Consider the following 17,888-nt stretch of genomic DNA (forward strand, 5'->3'; position numbering starts at 1 on the left):
TACTGTAGCATCGTCATCTTTTAGCCTTTAATGCTAATGCAATAACCAAGCGTATCATTTCAGGTTCGCTAGTCCTCAAATGACATGAAATTTCGTCAAAGCAAACAACAACAAGACAATACTTCAAAGTGAAAGTGCTTCTGTTGTCTGACTGCTTTTTTGTGATGACTAAAATGACATTTAAAAAATTAAATTAAATTTTTTTATGTAAATACCGACCTTCTACAGACCTGGTTCCTGAATACAGTCATGTAAAAAATAAATTCACTTGACACACGTGACCAAAGGTCCTCCTGGAACTGACTGTGGGAATTAGCTCAAAACGAAAATGTTAGCATTCATGCCCTGTCAGGTTAGAAGCGGACCAGAACACTCTCAGTGATAAGTGACTTGTTACTGTAAAACTCCATAGTGTTCATGTCAGAACAGGTTATTGTAGAAAATCTGACTGATCTTTTTTTGCGCATGTGTGGCACCATTTGCCAAACCAGTCAGCCACAGTGACTGCTAAAGGTGCTGCGGTGGTTGTGTTAACTCGGTTTGTAACACACTGCTTTAACAGGGCTATTTTACGGCTGTGTTATGGCGTCCTGAATGATCTGCTCTCTGCAGTAACCGCGTCTCTCTCTTCACTCGTGGTAATTTCACCTGTGTCAGACTCACTGTAATAACAGCTCTATTGCTAAAAACAAAAACAATTCTCAGAGCGATACTTAAACAGATGACAGGCTCGTCTCCCGGGGTGCAGCCTGTTGTTATATCTGCAAAACCTTTGTTATATCTGTGAGAAAAACGGCAGCTAACACAAAGAGAAAAGCTGTCATTTTCTCCTCAGAGTTGCAGCAGTTTTCAACGCTAAAAATAGGGCCGTTAAGATAGAGGCTCCAGTTCGGATGAGATGTTGTTAGTGCGTATGAGGCCTCTCTTCCAGGAGCTCAGTGCCTCTGGGAAATAATGAAAAATAAACAGAGAGTCTTGATGTTGACTCAGGGAGAAGTGATCCACAGGTTATTGCTGCACCCCTCTCTCTCCTTCTCTCCCATGGCTCTTGGATGAGCTTGTGTAATCCAAGCATATTGTCCCCGTACCCTCCACACACACACACACACACACACACACACACACACACACACACACACACACACACACACACACACACACACACACACACACACACACTCAGGCCTCCAGGGCAATAGATGTCAGATGTTGATGTCATGTTTCAGCCTTTTTAGCTGAGTTCACTCATATTTTGTGTGACTTATTCCAGTTTTTATAAATCATGAAAAGAGGTAGGAGATTATTCTCCAGTGACAGCACAACTATGAGGTAACAGATGAGCTGCTTAGGTCTCTATAGCGATCCAGCTCAGCACTGCTGATCAGGAAAACAGCTGAAGGATTTCCCTGACTTGCCTGAAATGCTAAAGGCTCCTTGCCCCCCCTCCTCCCCTGTCATCAATATGCTTCATGTGCCACACGCTCCTAATGTTAAACATTAAGAGCGTGTGTGTTGTTTTGTTCTGTGACATTTTGTTATCTTAATGCACAGAAAATGGCATTTGAAGCATTTAATTGAAAACATTTAAAGGATAAGGAAACTGTGCTGGGGTTCATGTAGACGGAGGAGGATGGAGGATGCATTTGGAAAAGGGTGATGTGAAGGGATTAAGTTAGTATGCTAGATTATCCCACACACCTCAAATCTGGAGTTCACCCCCGCAGCCAGCTACAGTTTTGATTATTTTATTTTATTTTTTAAGAAATACGCAGATAATTTGATGCCTTTCAGTCAGTCCTGCCAGGTGAAAGTACACCACAGCGACTCCTGCCTGCCTGCCTGTTGTGAAAGTAGCACACTAAAGCTGGTGGCGCCATCTTGTGTGTCAGGTGGGTATCTAAACACGACGTGTCAAGAGATCCTGACAGCAAACATGCAGCGAACTGCTCAGTGTGCAGTGTGTCGAACAGTTATCCACTCATAACCGCGCTCAACACTTAGCTAGTCCACACTTTACTCGACGGCGACGCTTTAATACGAATAGTCGGTAGAGGTCGCTGCAAGATAATGCTAGCCCACGTCAGGTCGACAACACCGGGCAGTGAGGATGTGACCGTTAGGTATGTCAATGTAGTGTATTTGTAGGAGAAAATAAATATACTAAATATATAAGAAGCCAACGAAAAGTATGCTTTCGTTTTTGATTTTGATTTAGATTTTTTTTTTTTTGCCATAACCATATCATGAATCCCCGTTGTCTCCCTAATAAACTGCTCATGTTTTTAAAGCTAAATTCATATTTAGATTATGCTTCATCCCAGCTGCATGTATGCCTAAAGAAGTGGTCGTGCTTTCTCAGCAATGAGTGCTTTAGCTTGTTTTGTTTTGCTTTGTTTTAGGAATAAATCACATGAAAGTGATCTTTTAGGCTTGTATCTGAGGGAAGGTTTTTTTTTCTTTTTTCAGCTGCATGAGTCACCAATTTTGTGTTTATTTAGTAAAACAACTCATAGACGCACTTTGTGTTGCACTAGGAGACTTAAAAAGCAGTTAATAGGTTACCAGACTCAGCAGTCAGTGAACTGTTTCATTTATGCATTAATTAAAATAAGATGCTGTTATTCCTCCACCAAGGAGGAAAACATTAAACCCAAAACAGCAACCTGTTTTGGGTTTAATGCAAGTCATATACACAGTCACGATGCACAACAGCGAGATCATCAGCTTTTATTCGATGGCCGTACTTGCCCTTGGAGCCAGTGTTTGCCTGCTGCTGGTCTATAAATCTTATCTTTGTCAGACTAACAAACAATGAACGCAAACCGCTTGTGTTTGCAGTTATGTCATGCAGGAGAACACTTTCATCAAGCTGTGAATGTGATATTAATAGACTGCGAGTGATGTTTGAGAGATTCAATAAACTGAATGAATTATAAATGATGTGTCCCGGAAAATATTAGCCAACTCTAATCTCTGAACAAAACATTAGAGACCCCGAGAACTGTTTCAGCCTCCCTCTATATTGCTGCAAGACATCTAGCATGTTAAGAGACAGGCTGGTGTCTGTCAAATACTCCCACTGTTTCTCCCAGCCTTTCTCCATCTGTCCCTCCCTTTCACACAGAACCCAGACTCAGGTCAGCGATATGGCTCGGACAGTTGTTTGGGGTATCTGGGACATCCATGTCTCAGTGCAGCTGTCACAGTAAGGTCCTTCAAAAAGCTCTGAATTATACTGTTATTCTTTTTATAGGCACACTTGTTAAAGAGAAGAAGCTCTGCATGACAGAGGTCTTCACAGGGGAGAAACAAGGCTGGCAGATGGAATCATTCAAAAGGTAGGGAAGCCCAGATTACAGCTATTGGTTGCAAGGGGAAGAATTCAGATCCTCAGAGAAGCTGATGTGCTTAAGCAATATTTTGTAAGATTTCTAATGAGTACTGGTCCCCTTTTGGAGTGTTAAAGTATAAATCTTTGGTATCACTTTAGGGACTATCTTCACACCAGCTTGTAATTACAACTGACTATAAAGAGGGTAGAGGTAATTCTTCAAGTGCAAACACTCAGTTAAACAGGCAGTGTCTCAGTGTGTACCTGGCTGAAGTACAGTGACTGTACATTATGTTTTTCTTCTTAAAACTGTAGTGGCTCGCTAATGTCAAAGTATATGATGTGATTTGAAAATATTGCAAGATAACCTAACTGCAATTTGACGACGAGGTTTTTAAATTTAGTCTTTTTTTGGTTGGTTTTTTTTTTTCTGTTTCCAATGAAGCTGGATCATCACATTTCTGTGCATTCTCCCTTTCTTTTGTACGTGGGAGAGTAGTAGCCTGACATTCATGCTTCCATATGAACATGTATAGCTTGTTTTTTCTGGCATAAACATTCAACTGGACTCATGGATGAGCTAATTAGACATTTTAACGTTGTCGATAAAACATAATTTTCAGCATCATAACTTAGGAACAGAAAGGGAGATGATGTTCAAGTTTCCCACCTAATTAGACCCTAAAGCCTTTGACGGTCCTCTCTACACAAGAAACATAGATGTAAACTGCAGCTTGACTGGAACGAATGGTGACAATTCTATTTTAAGGATACTTTATCTTGATACTTCTCCAGTGTGACCTACATGCTCAAAAACCTCAGCAGAGTTTGTGTGCAGCATGGATAGGAACTAATAGGTCTAAACTCTTTTTAGCTGTTTCAGTTAAAGATTTCTGATATTGTTCGTGCTGGCGCACTGACGCATTGTTATGACTCGCTGGGATAAAAGAAAAGAGTCTCCAATAGCTGCTCTGCTTTTTTCTGCTATAGTAAATCAAACAAAGGTCTTGTCTTTCATTGTTACTACGAGCTAAATACTTGTGTAGACTTGAGATAGACTGCTTCAAAGAGCATGCTTTCGCTATCTAAATTCTCATTTCCATATGAAAATACCTTTGAGTACCTTCCAGAGAGCATAAAGTGATTACTGCTTTATATTAAACTCAGTATAAACATGCAGTATAACAGGTAGCACTTAACTGGATTACTGTAATCTAATTATAAGACCTCCCTCCCAAATCTCTTCCCGTTCGGGAGTCGTCCTCACCGCAACGGTAGATTTCTCTTGTGCACACTAAGCTCTCTGTGTGTCGAACATAATGTTTCTGCTCCTCTGCTGGTGTGCCTTTATCTCCCCCTGTCCCTCCTATCCATCCATCTGTGCTCTTCCCTCGCTGACTTTGTCTCTCCTCTGAGTGTATTCCAGCCATATTGTAGTTTGAAGTGTTTCTGCTTCTAATGAGCCGATTGTTCTTGTGTTTTGTTCCCCTCGGGGAGTGTTGTGTTGCTAACATTCTGCTCACAACCATTTTAAAACATATTCACTGCACCAGGGAAGGATTGGGGGCCAACAAAACAATAATGCCTTGGAGCATGTACAAAATGAAAAATGTGTTAATGACAGTCGCACCAGCGAAGTGACAGCGTATTCTTTTCCTGTCAATTAGACCTTGGTTATTCAAAAGCAATTTGCAACTCCCTGCAGAGTAAAATGTGTGCCATCTCCCAGGCCTTTCACTGTGATTGTGTAAGTGATGTATTCATTCCATTTCTCCGTGTGTGTCCTAGTTTGAGATAATATTAAGGTTAGAGACAAGCCACAGCACTAAATCTACACAGTTTTCTTTCTCATGAAAACACAGAAAATATATATGTAGCTCTTTTTCAGGTGTGTGTGTGTGTGTTGCACTCCTGCACATAAGGCTACAAGGGGTATTGATACAGCTGGCATTCAAGGCCCTGATTAATTGCCATGGCATTTGGCTGTTCTTGGTAAATGCCATATCCCATGCTGAGCGCTTGGTTAATGGATGTCTGCCCATTGCAGGCCCAGCATTGTCCCTTTCTTTTCTCTCACTCCTTCTTTCTCTCTTGCACCTATTCCTCTTATCCATTTGCTCTCCTGCCTTCTCCTCCACATGTGCTTCCTAAAGGTTAGCTGTGCTTTATTAGCAGGAATAGATGCACACATAGACTGGTCTCATGCAGCTCAGACGTCCATTCTATTTGACAGTTTTTTCCAGAGTAAGCTCGACATACAAGGGCTCAGTCTGCTCTGTTTCTACCAGCACCGGTTCAAATGTAGCTGAAGGTTGCGTCTTCTCCCTTTTCTCTTTGATCTGTGGTAAATGTGTTGTGATAAGAGCTGAGGAGAGAGCGCTACCTTCAAGTGTGTGTACTCACTAAAAATTCTAGTTTGTCTCTATATCTCTAAGAAGAAAAAAAAAAGATATGAAGAATTAGCTCTCTTTCTCAAGTGAATTACTTTGCTCTATCTTAATGAGGTTTGCCGTGTCAGAGGGAACAGTTCAGAGCGTGCATGCTAAACAGACTGAAATTGGAATAGAGTATTAGCTCACAACTGCAAAAATACCTTCTCTCTCCAGCTCTAATTCCAACACTGCCACGCAATTATCCATATACACAATTTTATCTTGTCACTTCCAAATGGCAATATTTTTCTTTTCCCTTTCGGAAAAGTAATTCCAAAATCTAATTAACTGAAGAAAAACATGTCACCAGTATTGCTGGAAACATCAAATGTAGTTATGCAAATGGCCCCGTGGATTGTAGAATGTGATTTGACAGAATCTCATTCTGGACGATTCAGGTCCAGATAGTACGATTACTCAGCCATATCTGAGTGAAGGCAAACAGGGAGGGATGAGGCTGGTAATTTATTGTGTTGGTATTTCTCCTGTTTGACTTCAGACAGCTCATTAAGGGGCGAGGTGTCACCCAGCTGGACAGAAAGACAGACAGGAGCGTTCCTCTAATGGGCCCTCCTCTGCTCTGTCTACATCAGCTCTTTTCTGCATTTTGCTTTGCTGGCTTAATCTTCGACTTTTAATATTAGGTGCCAAATAAGATTTTACACAATTCATCATTTCATTTCTCATGGGGGAGAGAAAGGTGCTACTTCATCCTCCCACTTGTCTTTAGTCTGCTTACAGGGCTGTTTTAGGGCAGCAGTGGAGCAGTGGCCAGAGGGCGGTGATAAGAAAAGGATGTATGCCAAACATTTCTTTTTCAGGGCACAACGAAAGGAGATGACGGCGGCTGTGTTATCGCAGTGTGCTGTACAGGTGTCATTCTGCCGTAGCTAGCTGGCAGCAAATGGTCCATATGCTGCGAGAATGCTGCAGCTCAATTCCCATTTGTCTCTGCTGTTAGATGTGTGCTCATGTAAACACAGGCAGTGAGGGCTTTTAACCATAACCCGTACAGTTACATAACTGCAAAATCGAAACCACAAAGAGAACATCAGAGCCCAAATTAGCCTCTTGAAGAAGAGCGCGCAGAAGTTTTTCTAATGATTTTGAAACATTTAGTGCTATAAAAAAGTAATAAACATACTCACACATTAGCAGAAAGCTCCCAGCAGTGTTGCCCTTGCCTTGTGATGTGAGTCCTTACACCAAGCCCTTCCCCACACCCTGACAGCTCCTTATTGCACGCCAGCCAGTGTTTGTTTGCACACACAGAGAGCCATACAGAAAAGATGTGAGGTCTACTCTGGTGCAAACAAGTAATTAACCATTGAAGACACCCAACACGCCTGCTTGCTAATCATAGCCATTTAAAGCTGCCGGCTTTATAATTCAGGCCATTCTTCCACTACGGTGAGTGCACAGATTACAAGGATACTTCAAGGCACTTGAAATTTCAGCAAACGGTGAGAGTCCCGTGTGACTGAGTGTACGCATTGTTTTGTGTTACAACAGGTGTGCAAGTAGAGTGGCTTTGTGATGCGATGTGTCTCCAAATAAAGATCTGAGAATATGTAGCGAGCAAGTTCATAAAAAATGTTCATTTAATTATATTGTAAAATTCACCCATTTCTTAGTAATTCAGCTCCTCTGTGTAGCCGCCCTCACATCATTTTAAAGTGATTACAAATGTATTTGTGCTAAAAACACTGGGGTGCCTTGTTAGACAAACCCACAAGCACTTCTTATTTAATATGTGTGGCAGATATTGCTCTGAGTGCTGTACATTAGGAATGCAAATAACACAGCGTCAAAGAGGTTTCTGTTAATTAGCTGGAGATGTGAATGCTGGCTGTGGTCCATGTCGGCTTGTGTTCCTTGGGACCGCAGACCACGACGGGGGGCCACTCTTTGATCTGTGGATCCCACAGTCTGCTAACAGTTCCCTAACCGCTGCGCTGCTGCTGCACATGCACGGATGGGAACGAAATGTGTAGCTTAGTGTTTGCTTCTGTACACATGAATGAGAAAATCTGTCGTCCGCTTTTTGCAACACTTTCCTTTACTGTGAACCTATAAACACTCGAGGTGTTTAAAGGCCTGGAGTCTTTAAGTTAGCTTCGATTTGTTTGTGGGAGGGTTGTTTTGCGTTTTTTGGCTTTTTCCTTCATCATAAAATTTCCAATTTATTTCCGTTCATTTTTATTTATATATCACAAGTTCACCATACCAGTTTTCTCAGGTCACAAGACACTAAAGAACAAAGACTCTACAATATTATGGAAAGAAACCTAATGATTCTCTACAAGCGAGCTCTTCCACTCAGGATTTGTATTTATTTCTCAGCTTCAATTTGGTTACTTCCAAAAGCCTGTTTCTAATGCAAAGGTAATGGATTCCTTCAGCATATCTACATGCATGTAGTAATTATGCCACAAATAGTTTCAAAGGTTGAGATTTGCAAAACCAAACTTTGGATTCCAAAGATGTGTCATGTTTGTGTGTGTTGTTTGGAAGCGCTCGCCTTCATTCATGTCATTCTGTTGTGCTTGCTGTCTTTATTTTCCCACCAGGGTTCTCTGTTTATATACCACTTGCTGATCCCCCCCTTGTTGCTGGATCATCTTTGTACTGTCAGTAGTCAACCACTGGAACCATTTTCATTTTGTATTCCTTGTTTCTTCCTGTCAGGTGTTTTTGGATTTTTTGTGTTTTCACCTTCCACTTGCTGTTGTTGTTAGTTTTGTTTTTGTCTCACTGTGTAAATGTGTATTCTCTTTCAGACTTTTGTTTCTGTTTCCACATCCTAAATCTTTTTTCTTTTCTGAAAAGTTCAAAAAAGTTGAGTAAGCAATGTCCTCTGGTTAAACTGTAGCATAAATAAGTCCACAGGTCCATGCTTAACCGTGGACCTGTGGACTTATTCATCCATAATATAGTGGAATTGATTTATTTTTGTAAGCAGGGAAGCGCTGGCAAGTCTTCTAGTAGTCTTCAAGCTAAGATTATCATGTGCCTAGTAGTAAAAAAAACATCCTCAAGCCTCCTCCTGACTTGGCTAGCTAGTGGCCCAGTAGCCTGCTGCCTGCACCAACTTCCAGCCTGTTGCCTGTCCCTGCTTCTTCCCAATGGCTGATCTAGTTTCTGAAACAATCCAGATGGTTAAGCTGGCTCTGTTTCCACACCACCCTGCTCAAGTTCCCCAGGTAGCTAGTCACTAACTGGTGAGCCACCTGTCACTTCTAGATCCTGAGTATGTTAGCAATTGGGACTTCTAACCTCCTACCTCGACCACTCCCTATAATTGCAAACCTCATGCCTGATTCCAGTTGTTCTCAGGAGTCTGAACTCTGGGGGCCCATTTTGAAGAGAGCACACACTAGAAAAGGTGGTTCAGTAATGTCAAGGTTTCATAAATGTATAAATATCTGCTGACGCGACTGACCTAACATTTGCCATAGCCTTCACCTATTCTTCCTGTAGAGTTGGCTGAACTCCTAGCTGGGGAACATGTGTCTGTCTAGTAGTACTCTGGTCCAGAGTTCACCCACCTTTGAGGTCTGGCCTTCTCAGTAGGCCACCTGCATGGCCTTCAGAGTGGTTCCATCTCTTCTGTTGGCCTCCTGCCTGGATCCTATAGTGTCTTCATCTTTACTTCTGGCCTCCTGCCTGGTTGCCAGAGTGTATTTGCCTTCATTGTTTGCCTCCCACCAAATCCCTTGAAAGGGCTCAGCCTTCACCACTAATCATCCTTGTCTGCTATATTCTGGCGATATCTTCATGAGCAAGAACAGATGCCAGCGTTAATCTAGTTAAAATGACGTTCACGCCCTAACCGCAATAATGTGGCAAATCTCCGTTGGCGAGTTAGTGCGGATTGCCCCGTGCGTGGGGCTGGACGGTGCTGACGCTAACGAGCTAACCGCATTGATGCTGTGCAGATGTCAGTATCTGCATTTATAACAGCCAATAAATGAAAATTAAAAATAAAAACGGGATTCACTTACCGCAACATCTGCAGTCAGGATAAGCAGTCACACCATACTGGTCATCATTTCACTAAGTCAACAAGTTTCCCCTGCACTTTCACACGAGAAGGATGGTGTTGGCAGCATCTGACTGATTTCAAACATTGATAAATATACGGGCAGCTAAACTGTACTATGGGAAAAATATGAAGAGGTTAAAAACATAATATAGTAGAAACTGAAAGCTCTGTGCTTAAACATTTAGAGCAAAATGGAGTACATATACCTGACAACGCTGCCTATAGTCATACTGGCAAAGAAAATGAATCATTCAAACGTATGTTTAGTTTGTTGACTCACTGCTGCCAATGCCTGTCGCACACAAACACCAAATAGCCAGTGAAAATATAGAGTATCACATAAAGAAAGAGACATGCACAGTTTTTGACTTTCTGTTTCCTTAATTATATAAACATGGGTTTATGAGTGAAAAAAAAACATTATGCAGGTACACGAGGAATATGGAAAAGTGGGGATTCAGTTTTAGCATAAGCACCATTTGAGCATTTTCAATCAGTTCAGTTGCTTTTCCCACCTTCAAGTAATGCATTTGGGTTCTTTTATACTCTTGATGCACAGCGGAAGATTTATTCCATGAAGCCCTGAGTTCGCCTCCCCCTGCTGGCTGATGATCACATAACATGGGCTCAGTTAGCAAGCCTGGCGGGGTGTCCCAATTCTAATTACTATGTGTTAGTACACCATGTAGTAATGTTGACAGCACACTGTTTTGGCAGATCAACAAATCGTGTACTGTTTTGTACTAACAAGAACGATAGAAGCAGTGCGGCACGGCTGTCAAGCTACTGCTTAGGTACGACAGTCTTTTCCAGAATATTTTGAACTGTCAGACAAAGGCATATCTTATATTGTTGGTAACTAGATAAATCCCAGTGTTTTCCATATCTACACGGATAATCAAACCTGTTCAACCAGGACACCATTTTTTTTAACTTTTGCTTTCCTTTGTGTGTCTGTGTTTGTTGTTATTTGTCCTTGACGTTTTGAGAGTTCTGTGTAGGACCTAAAAACTAGAATGAAATCTGTAGTTCTTGTCGAACAAAGGGAGACAAAGGCTTTCCCACAGTTGTTCTCTTGTAGATTTTATATTTTATTGCAGAGCATTTAGTTGGTCTTATTCAGACTTTCTTCAGTGTGAAATAACCAAACGCTTAGCAATTAAATTTAAAATCTGCACTGAGGACTTTGCTGAAGCCTCTGTTCTTTTTAATTGTACCATTCAGATTTGTGGGACATTCATAAATGAATTATAACATCACCTCAGGGTATGGAACTCGGCACTAGAAAACAATGGCCACTCATAACAGACTTATGAACTATTTATATTTTCAGTGGGAGCGTGTGATGTGGCAGTGACGGGAAGGATGAAATAAATAAGAGGAAATTACATTGGACATGACAGGGCGATGTGTGGCATGGAGGGATGTAATGATGTAGGGCTAAGTCAGCTAATCTATTCTGCTGTTGTGACGACCTTCTGTGCCACAGAAACATGCACCGAGGAAACATCCGGGAGCAATGAGCACAGCTGCAGAATGTGATTCTTTACACTATTTGTATTTGCAGTAAGTTAAAAGAGTTAGCCCCTGGTCATACATATGTTTAATGCTCTGATGTGTGTGCACAGTGTTTCTTTCAAGGTCTTGTATTTTTAGGATTATTATTATGTTTAAGCCTATGCAAGCTTAGGAGGATGATAGACTGGGTAATTTGGTTCCCTGCCTCTGAAGCTGTGTGCTCGGAGGTTTACTATTATACCTGCAGTCGTGTTTTTTTATTTTGTTTTTTAGGAGAACTTCTCTCATGCTCAGTTCTGTCAATCTTGTGTCCTGAAGTCCCCATGTAGTCAGCTCCTGGGTTCTTCTCTTCTTTTTCTCGCTGTTTTCTTTCTGTTTCTCATCATAATGTGGCTGTGGTGATGTAGTGCTGTCTCAATGCACAGGACCTACTTGTAAACTCACACACCCTCAGATCAACCAGGGATTCATAAATGCACAAAGGCCAGGGTGATAGTGGTGGTGAAGAGAAGTCAGCCTCGAACCAAGTGGCCCTTACCAAGAAAATAATAGGAGTAGAGCTCTCAAAGATAGAGAGCGCCGGTGAAGAGAAGGTAGTAAGAGGGTCTGTTTCATTTGCACCGAGTCCTCCCCTCGTCATGTAGCCAGCTGACAGGGAATATTTTTATCAGCCTGGCGCACACAGTGCAGAAAGGAAACGAACTCATTTGTAAAAGCACACTCACAGCCAAGGACAAGATCTCAGCATGATAGAAGAGAGCTGTCTTTTTGTTCTATCAGAAGTGAAATCATTCATTTTTATTTATGCACCTGCCCCACCTTATCATGCAAAGGTTGTGCACAAGGCCTTTCCCACTTTGTGTCAAATGAAGCAGAAAACAGAAATGTAAAACGTGTTCCCCGCTGTCTGGACCCTTCCTGTGCTGAATTTTCTCTGTGTCAGCATAAAGACATTTATTGTCTTCCTTCGCATCGTATTTTAGTCTTTCCATTTCTTTCCGTGTCTTTTCTTCCTCGCCTCTGTGGAACTTTCTTCGAATGCAGTTGGGCTGAAAAAAGTCACCTTTGTTTAGATAGAGAATTTACTCTGTCTGTGCATTATCCACGATATTCATGGTTTACATGTCTGTTGATTTGCATGAAGTTACAAGTTGGTAGGATGGCACAGCTTAAGAGTGCGTGAGAGGAGGCAGCAGAGACGGAGAGTGGGCATCAATTAAGCATGTGCTGAAGTGGCGTCACTGGGCTGCTGTGTTGGCATGTCTGCACCGTTCAGGAAAAACATGGCTATCTCTGGGGCATTGTTTGTAATTTGGCATGTAAGAACAGCTAGATGGCTCCTTTATGTAAGCAGTCCCAGAGTCGCAGACATAATCTCATATGCATATATTGAAGAAATAAATAATTTTACAGAAGTATATTTTGTTTTAAGATTATTATGAAAAATATTAGAGCAGCCTAATCCATTTTTACAAAGGGCTTATGCTTCCAATTGGCTTGTGTGACAATGCTTTTGAATGTGTTTTTTAATCAGGATTAGTGTTGAATGAATCTTATGTGGAAGCAGGAAACATAATTTTCTTCATCCTCAAATGGCATGCAAATCCCTTGCTCTAAATTGCTTGTTCTTCATCTCCAAAAGGACAGTCATGGCCAGAAAAATACTGTTTGATTTATTTATTTATTATTTTTCCAAAACAACACGGTTTCATCTCTTTGCAGCGACACAAATAGCCTAAGTATGACAAAGTGACAGATAGATGATCCATTGCAGACGATGTAATTGAAAACGCTAGGAGGGGGTGGACAATTAATCTCTCTTTCTCTCACTGCTTCAAATTTCCATGGAGAAATACCTCAAAATGCAGATAATTGATAAGAGTGTTATTGATTAGATGGTTTGGGAGGGGAGGCAAAGAGGTGCAGAGGTTTTCCATCACTAATCTTTCTGGCTGTGACTGCATCTAAATAACCTGCAGAGAGGGATAAACAGGCGCATCCATCATGGGATGGCTGGTGGAGACAATGATGAATGCCTCCACCCTCTGCCACCCTCCGCTGCACCTCTCTTTCCTGGTCAGGGATAGGAAGTGACACCGGCACTCAGGAGAAATACCAGGCTTCAACTGAGCAGGAAAACGCCTGCTTTAGCTCTGCTGTGATGGAAGGACTCGGGGCAGACTTTCGGTGCGGGTTGTTAGAATTATCCCCAGCCCTCCATCTCCTTGTCTCTGTGAGCTTGTAGGATTATCCATCTTGATTGATCCTGTTTGTTTTGTCAAAAAGAGAATCAGTTTGGAGGATTTCTGAGTGTGTGAACTCTCCCATGTATCCCTTCTGTGTGCTTGTATATAAATTGATTGTGGTGTGGGTTTCTTTTCTATCTGCATGCCCATGCACTGCGAGCCAAATCCCCTGTGCTGCTTCGACCCAGTGAGCAGGCGTGCCCACGCCAGCTCTCCTCAGAGGTGCCAGTCTGATAGATATGGTGTGTGTGCCAGGCTGTGCCTTTTCCTCCTCAACCCTGCGGCACTAAGATTGATCCTCTGTTCCCTCCCATTCTTTTCTCTCTTTTTTCTCTGTGTGCCTCTGCCTTTATGAGACTGTGAATAGGTGAAGCTCCCAGGCTCCAACAGATGGCCGGAGCTGCCCTGGTTCACTGTCTTGCGTGGATGCGCGCACGCAGGCACACACACACAGATATATATGCACACACACACAATGCCCACAAACATTACTGCCCTGTGAATCAGACCCAACAGGAAGAAAGAGAGCAGAAGCACAGCTAAAACTAATGGGTAACAGCCAGGTAGGAAGACGGAAAAGACATGCTCGAATAACAACAACAATATTCCAAAAGAAGTGGACAAAAATGCTGCTGAGAAAGGGAGCGAGGGTGAAATTGAATTGTAGATTGAGGGAGCCTCTCTCCTCCCTTTTTCCCTCCCTCTTTTATTTATCTCATGTGAAACCACGCCTCCCTCCTTTCACTTGTCAGTGCATCTATAACAGTGAGCTGTCTGCACCGGGCTGTGTGTGGGGTGAGACGATCTCCTCGCTCTGCTAGTACAGCGGACCCGATCTGACCGGACCAGACGAAGCTGGATGGTACTTGACTGGCCAAACAGGTGTGTGCATTTTTATCTGTGCCTGTGTGTGCATTTGTCATAGATGACTGGGGACAGCATGTGTATCCCTCAGTATGTGATTGCTTGTTCCTCCACAGGACTTGCTTTCAGAGTAGCATATCTAGAAGGTACAGTGCTGGAGCTTTGCCCTAGTTTACACTTGAATGCTCTGATCCATTCTGTTCGCCTCTGAGATTTATGCGTGGAGTCGCTAACGGCACTGCTTATTGTGGTAAGAGAGATGGGACTGTTCATCGGATGCACTGGAGTATCTGGCTTTGAATCGGAGCAGTAAGGGGATAAGCTGCTGTTTATTTGGTGGAACAAGTTGGTAGTTTGGGGGCTTTAATTTGGTTTTTAAGCGATTGTCTCTATAAGTGTTTTTCATGTTTCAGCATGCCTTATAATATGCCACCGAAAAGCAGCTTTAACAGCAGCTGTGCTGAGAATCTGCAAGTGTCTACTTTATCCACTGAAACAAGTCAGTGCAGCTTTTACTGTTATTTCGTCTGTCTTGGTGTTACATCCTATTTATAAACTTCTCTTTGTCCTCATATTTCCCAGTTTTGAGAAATGCTTTCGTTGCTTTGTATTTACTCAGCCAAATATAATCCTGACTGTTGCTGAATACTGTGTGGTGTAAAATTAGAGTGAAAATCTGAACTTTTTCCCAAGAAAAGACCAGTCCAATTTTGAATGCTTTACACTGAGTAAACCTCAATTTGCAAACGGACTCCTTCAATCTTGAATCGCCATTTCGCTAAATGCAGCCGCTGCCACTCCTGTAAGAACCTGCACAGCTTTAGTCTGGTCCCTGTGAATGTACTCGTATCACTGTTTTAACGTCTTTATGGGTCAAAAGGCTGTGTCACCACCAAGTGGTGATGGTTAAGAGCAACAGAGTCAGGGGATGACCTAGTGGCTGCAATATTAATGACAGAGACTGCTGAACGTCCCGTGTTCTTTGTAGTGATATGGGGTGAACAAACGCAAAGATGGAGGAATGGACGGAAAGTAAAGAAGCTTCAGAGATCTGTTCTTAAAGCATTCATTATTTATCACAACGCACTCTGCCATGGAAGCTCTAACCCCCACATCAACTGGCCTCTTTTCTCACTAACATGCCAGTGGACTGAAGGAGGATGCTCCCATTTAGTCTACCTGTCGGCTAATCCCCGGACATTTTAAGACTCCATCTTTATGCTATACACTTACTCTCGTACACATGCACACACCTACATGATGTTTTGTTCATATTTATGTTTGCACACACTAAGCAGTAATTGCAGGGTTACACTCACTAATGTAATGGGATGTGAAATTACAGTCGCTTATTTGTGCTGACTTAATTGCAGACATGCAGCGATTGCACGTTCAGTGCAAAATTTGTGCTCATGCACACCCAGCACATGCAGAGCACTCCGTCAACCATCAGCCATTTTCCTCTTAGTTTTGTTCTTTTGTTCACACACTCTTTCTTAGACACATGAATTCCACACACACACACACACAAAAACACAGGCACAATCAGTGGGAGTGACGACCTTGAGACCTGTTGATGTTGTTTGCAGCGGCCGTGTTGTGAATACATAAGAGGCCATGTGGGGCTCCCGGCAAAAATGGGGTTCTTGACACGCCATTTGTAAAAATGGCTTGAAAATGTGCAGGAGAACTAGCGATGTGAGTCTAGTGTCAAAGTGAGACAGCAGCATGAATATGTATTGTATGTTAATCCCACACGCTTGACTCAAGCTGTTGATGAAAACAGAGGACACGTTCCCCCATCTTCACTCTGGGGAGGAAGTGCTATCGACAAACCTATTGTCAGCACAGCCTCATCCCTGGGCACGGGGGCAGAGTGGTGACAGGTGGCAGATATCGGTGACAGCAGCCAAGGTGACACTGCAGGATGGGCTCTGAGGGCCCACGGGCGACTGGAGCAGCGCTGGTGTCTGCTCTTTTTATTGCCACCTTGACCTTTTGTGGTTATACACAGGGTGGTTAGATTAGAGGGTCGTAAAGCTAATGTCACCCATTAGCTTCATTCAACCCTCTGCATGCGATGGTTTACTTCACCTGCTCCATTTCCTGGCCCCTTACATTTCCTACACAGTCTAGCTAAAATGTTCCCGGTCCCTTTGTTTTTAGGCATATCTTCACTTAGAATGACAGATAAACTCACTGGGCTGCCATTAAAGTGACAATAGAAACTTCCCCCACAATCCTCCTCAGTGCCACTGTTAGAAACACAACACTGAATAACACACTTGTTTAAGCCTAATAACTAAACAGACTGTGTTACTTACTGATATAGTAGAAATAATACCATATAAATTTCCTGTTTAAATCTCTTGTTAAAAAAAATGCATGCCGGCCCGAGGTTTGCTCTTGTTTTTGGTCCCTAACACTCGCCACCTTCTTCTCTTTTTATTTTCTTTTTATCTCCCCCGACGGAGGAATGGGGCTCATTTTCTATTGTCAGGTAGAGTTGTCACAGCTACTGTTGTGGTTGCATCATCCAGCAATTCAGCTACCTGGGGTAAGCTACCAATAGATACTGAGGAGAACAAAAGAGCTTCTCCTCCTGTTTTGGTTGTGTAAACCAGAGGGCAGCCATAGTAAATTCAGACTTTTGCAGAATTTGCGGTTAAACATTGTTGTTATTCTATAGCCTCTACTTGTGCACTCAGCATTTCTTTTAGAATGACTAATTAATGGCAAATCTTGGCAATTGGCTGTTTAAACATAACATAGTCCACTGAAAAGAGGCAGAAAGGAGGGGGTGGGAAAACAAAAACCTAACGTATACCGCCACGTTAGACCTTGTGATATATCGGCTGTGGCATTAATTATATATTGGGCTTAATGAATATGTTGGGTGTATACGACTGTATTCAGAGATTTTTAAGTAAAACACTGCTTCATGTTTTATAGGAAATATGTTTTCAAGTTTTAACCAGCAATCTAGGGTTGTACTTCTCACTGAAGAGCACAGAAACCCTCTTTATCCAGACAATAAGTAGTGGCCACGTGAATCCCTGTTCATCTGTGTCTATAAGCTGCTGTTAGCAGGTCCTGCTGAGGCGGCACCAGGAGATCAGTATGTAAATCTGAGAGCTTCTGCTCCTCTCAGCTAAAATGGAAGAAAGGCAGAAGGACTCCTTGAATGAAGCATCTCAGACACTCCTCTCTGGAAGCACAATGAGAAAGAAGCACAGCCCAGGACTGATAGGAGCACGCTGGTGAAGTACATCGGTGTAGTTCTTTCTCCGTGTTTGTGCCTGTGTCGCGTCGGATAAGTGTGCGCTGTGTGCAGATGCAATTCCCACTGTTTATGTGTGGAAAGCCATTCGACTATTGTGTGCGAATGCAATCAGATTTCAATCTCTTCCCTCTATATGGCTGAGCTGCTGCGGCGGAGGTGCCCCCACGGG

At 42.5% G+C, this 17,888-nt stretch overlaps 1 protein-coding gene across 4 annotated transcripts in view; it reads left to right on the top strand.

Annotated features, from left to right (window-relative positions):
• The first annotated feature begins 1,959 nt into the window (after nt 1-1,959).
• sulf2a (sulfatase 2a) overlaps nt 1,960-17,888 on the top strand; it is a 45,500-nt gene continuing 29,571 nt past the window's right edge. For 3 of the 4 annotated variants that reach the window (XM_026168769.1, XM_026168772.1, XM_026168771.1), the window contains exon 1: nt 14,325-14,454. The gene's annotated coding sequence lies outside the window, so the exon portion shown is untranslated. Of the gene's footprint in view, nt 2,121-3,253; nt 3,339-14,324; nt 14,455-17,888 lie in introns of those variants that run through there. The other variant, XM_026168770.1, reaches the window with a different exon arrangement.

The sequence above is a fragment of the Astatotilapia calliptera genome, chromosome 5 (genome assembly GCF_900246225.1).
Source record: "Astatotilapia calliptera chromosome 5, fAstCal1.2, whole genome shotgun sequence".
NCBI lineage: Eukaryota > Metazoa > Chordata > Actinopteri > Cichliformes > Cichlidae > Astatotilapia > Astatotilapia calliptera.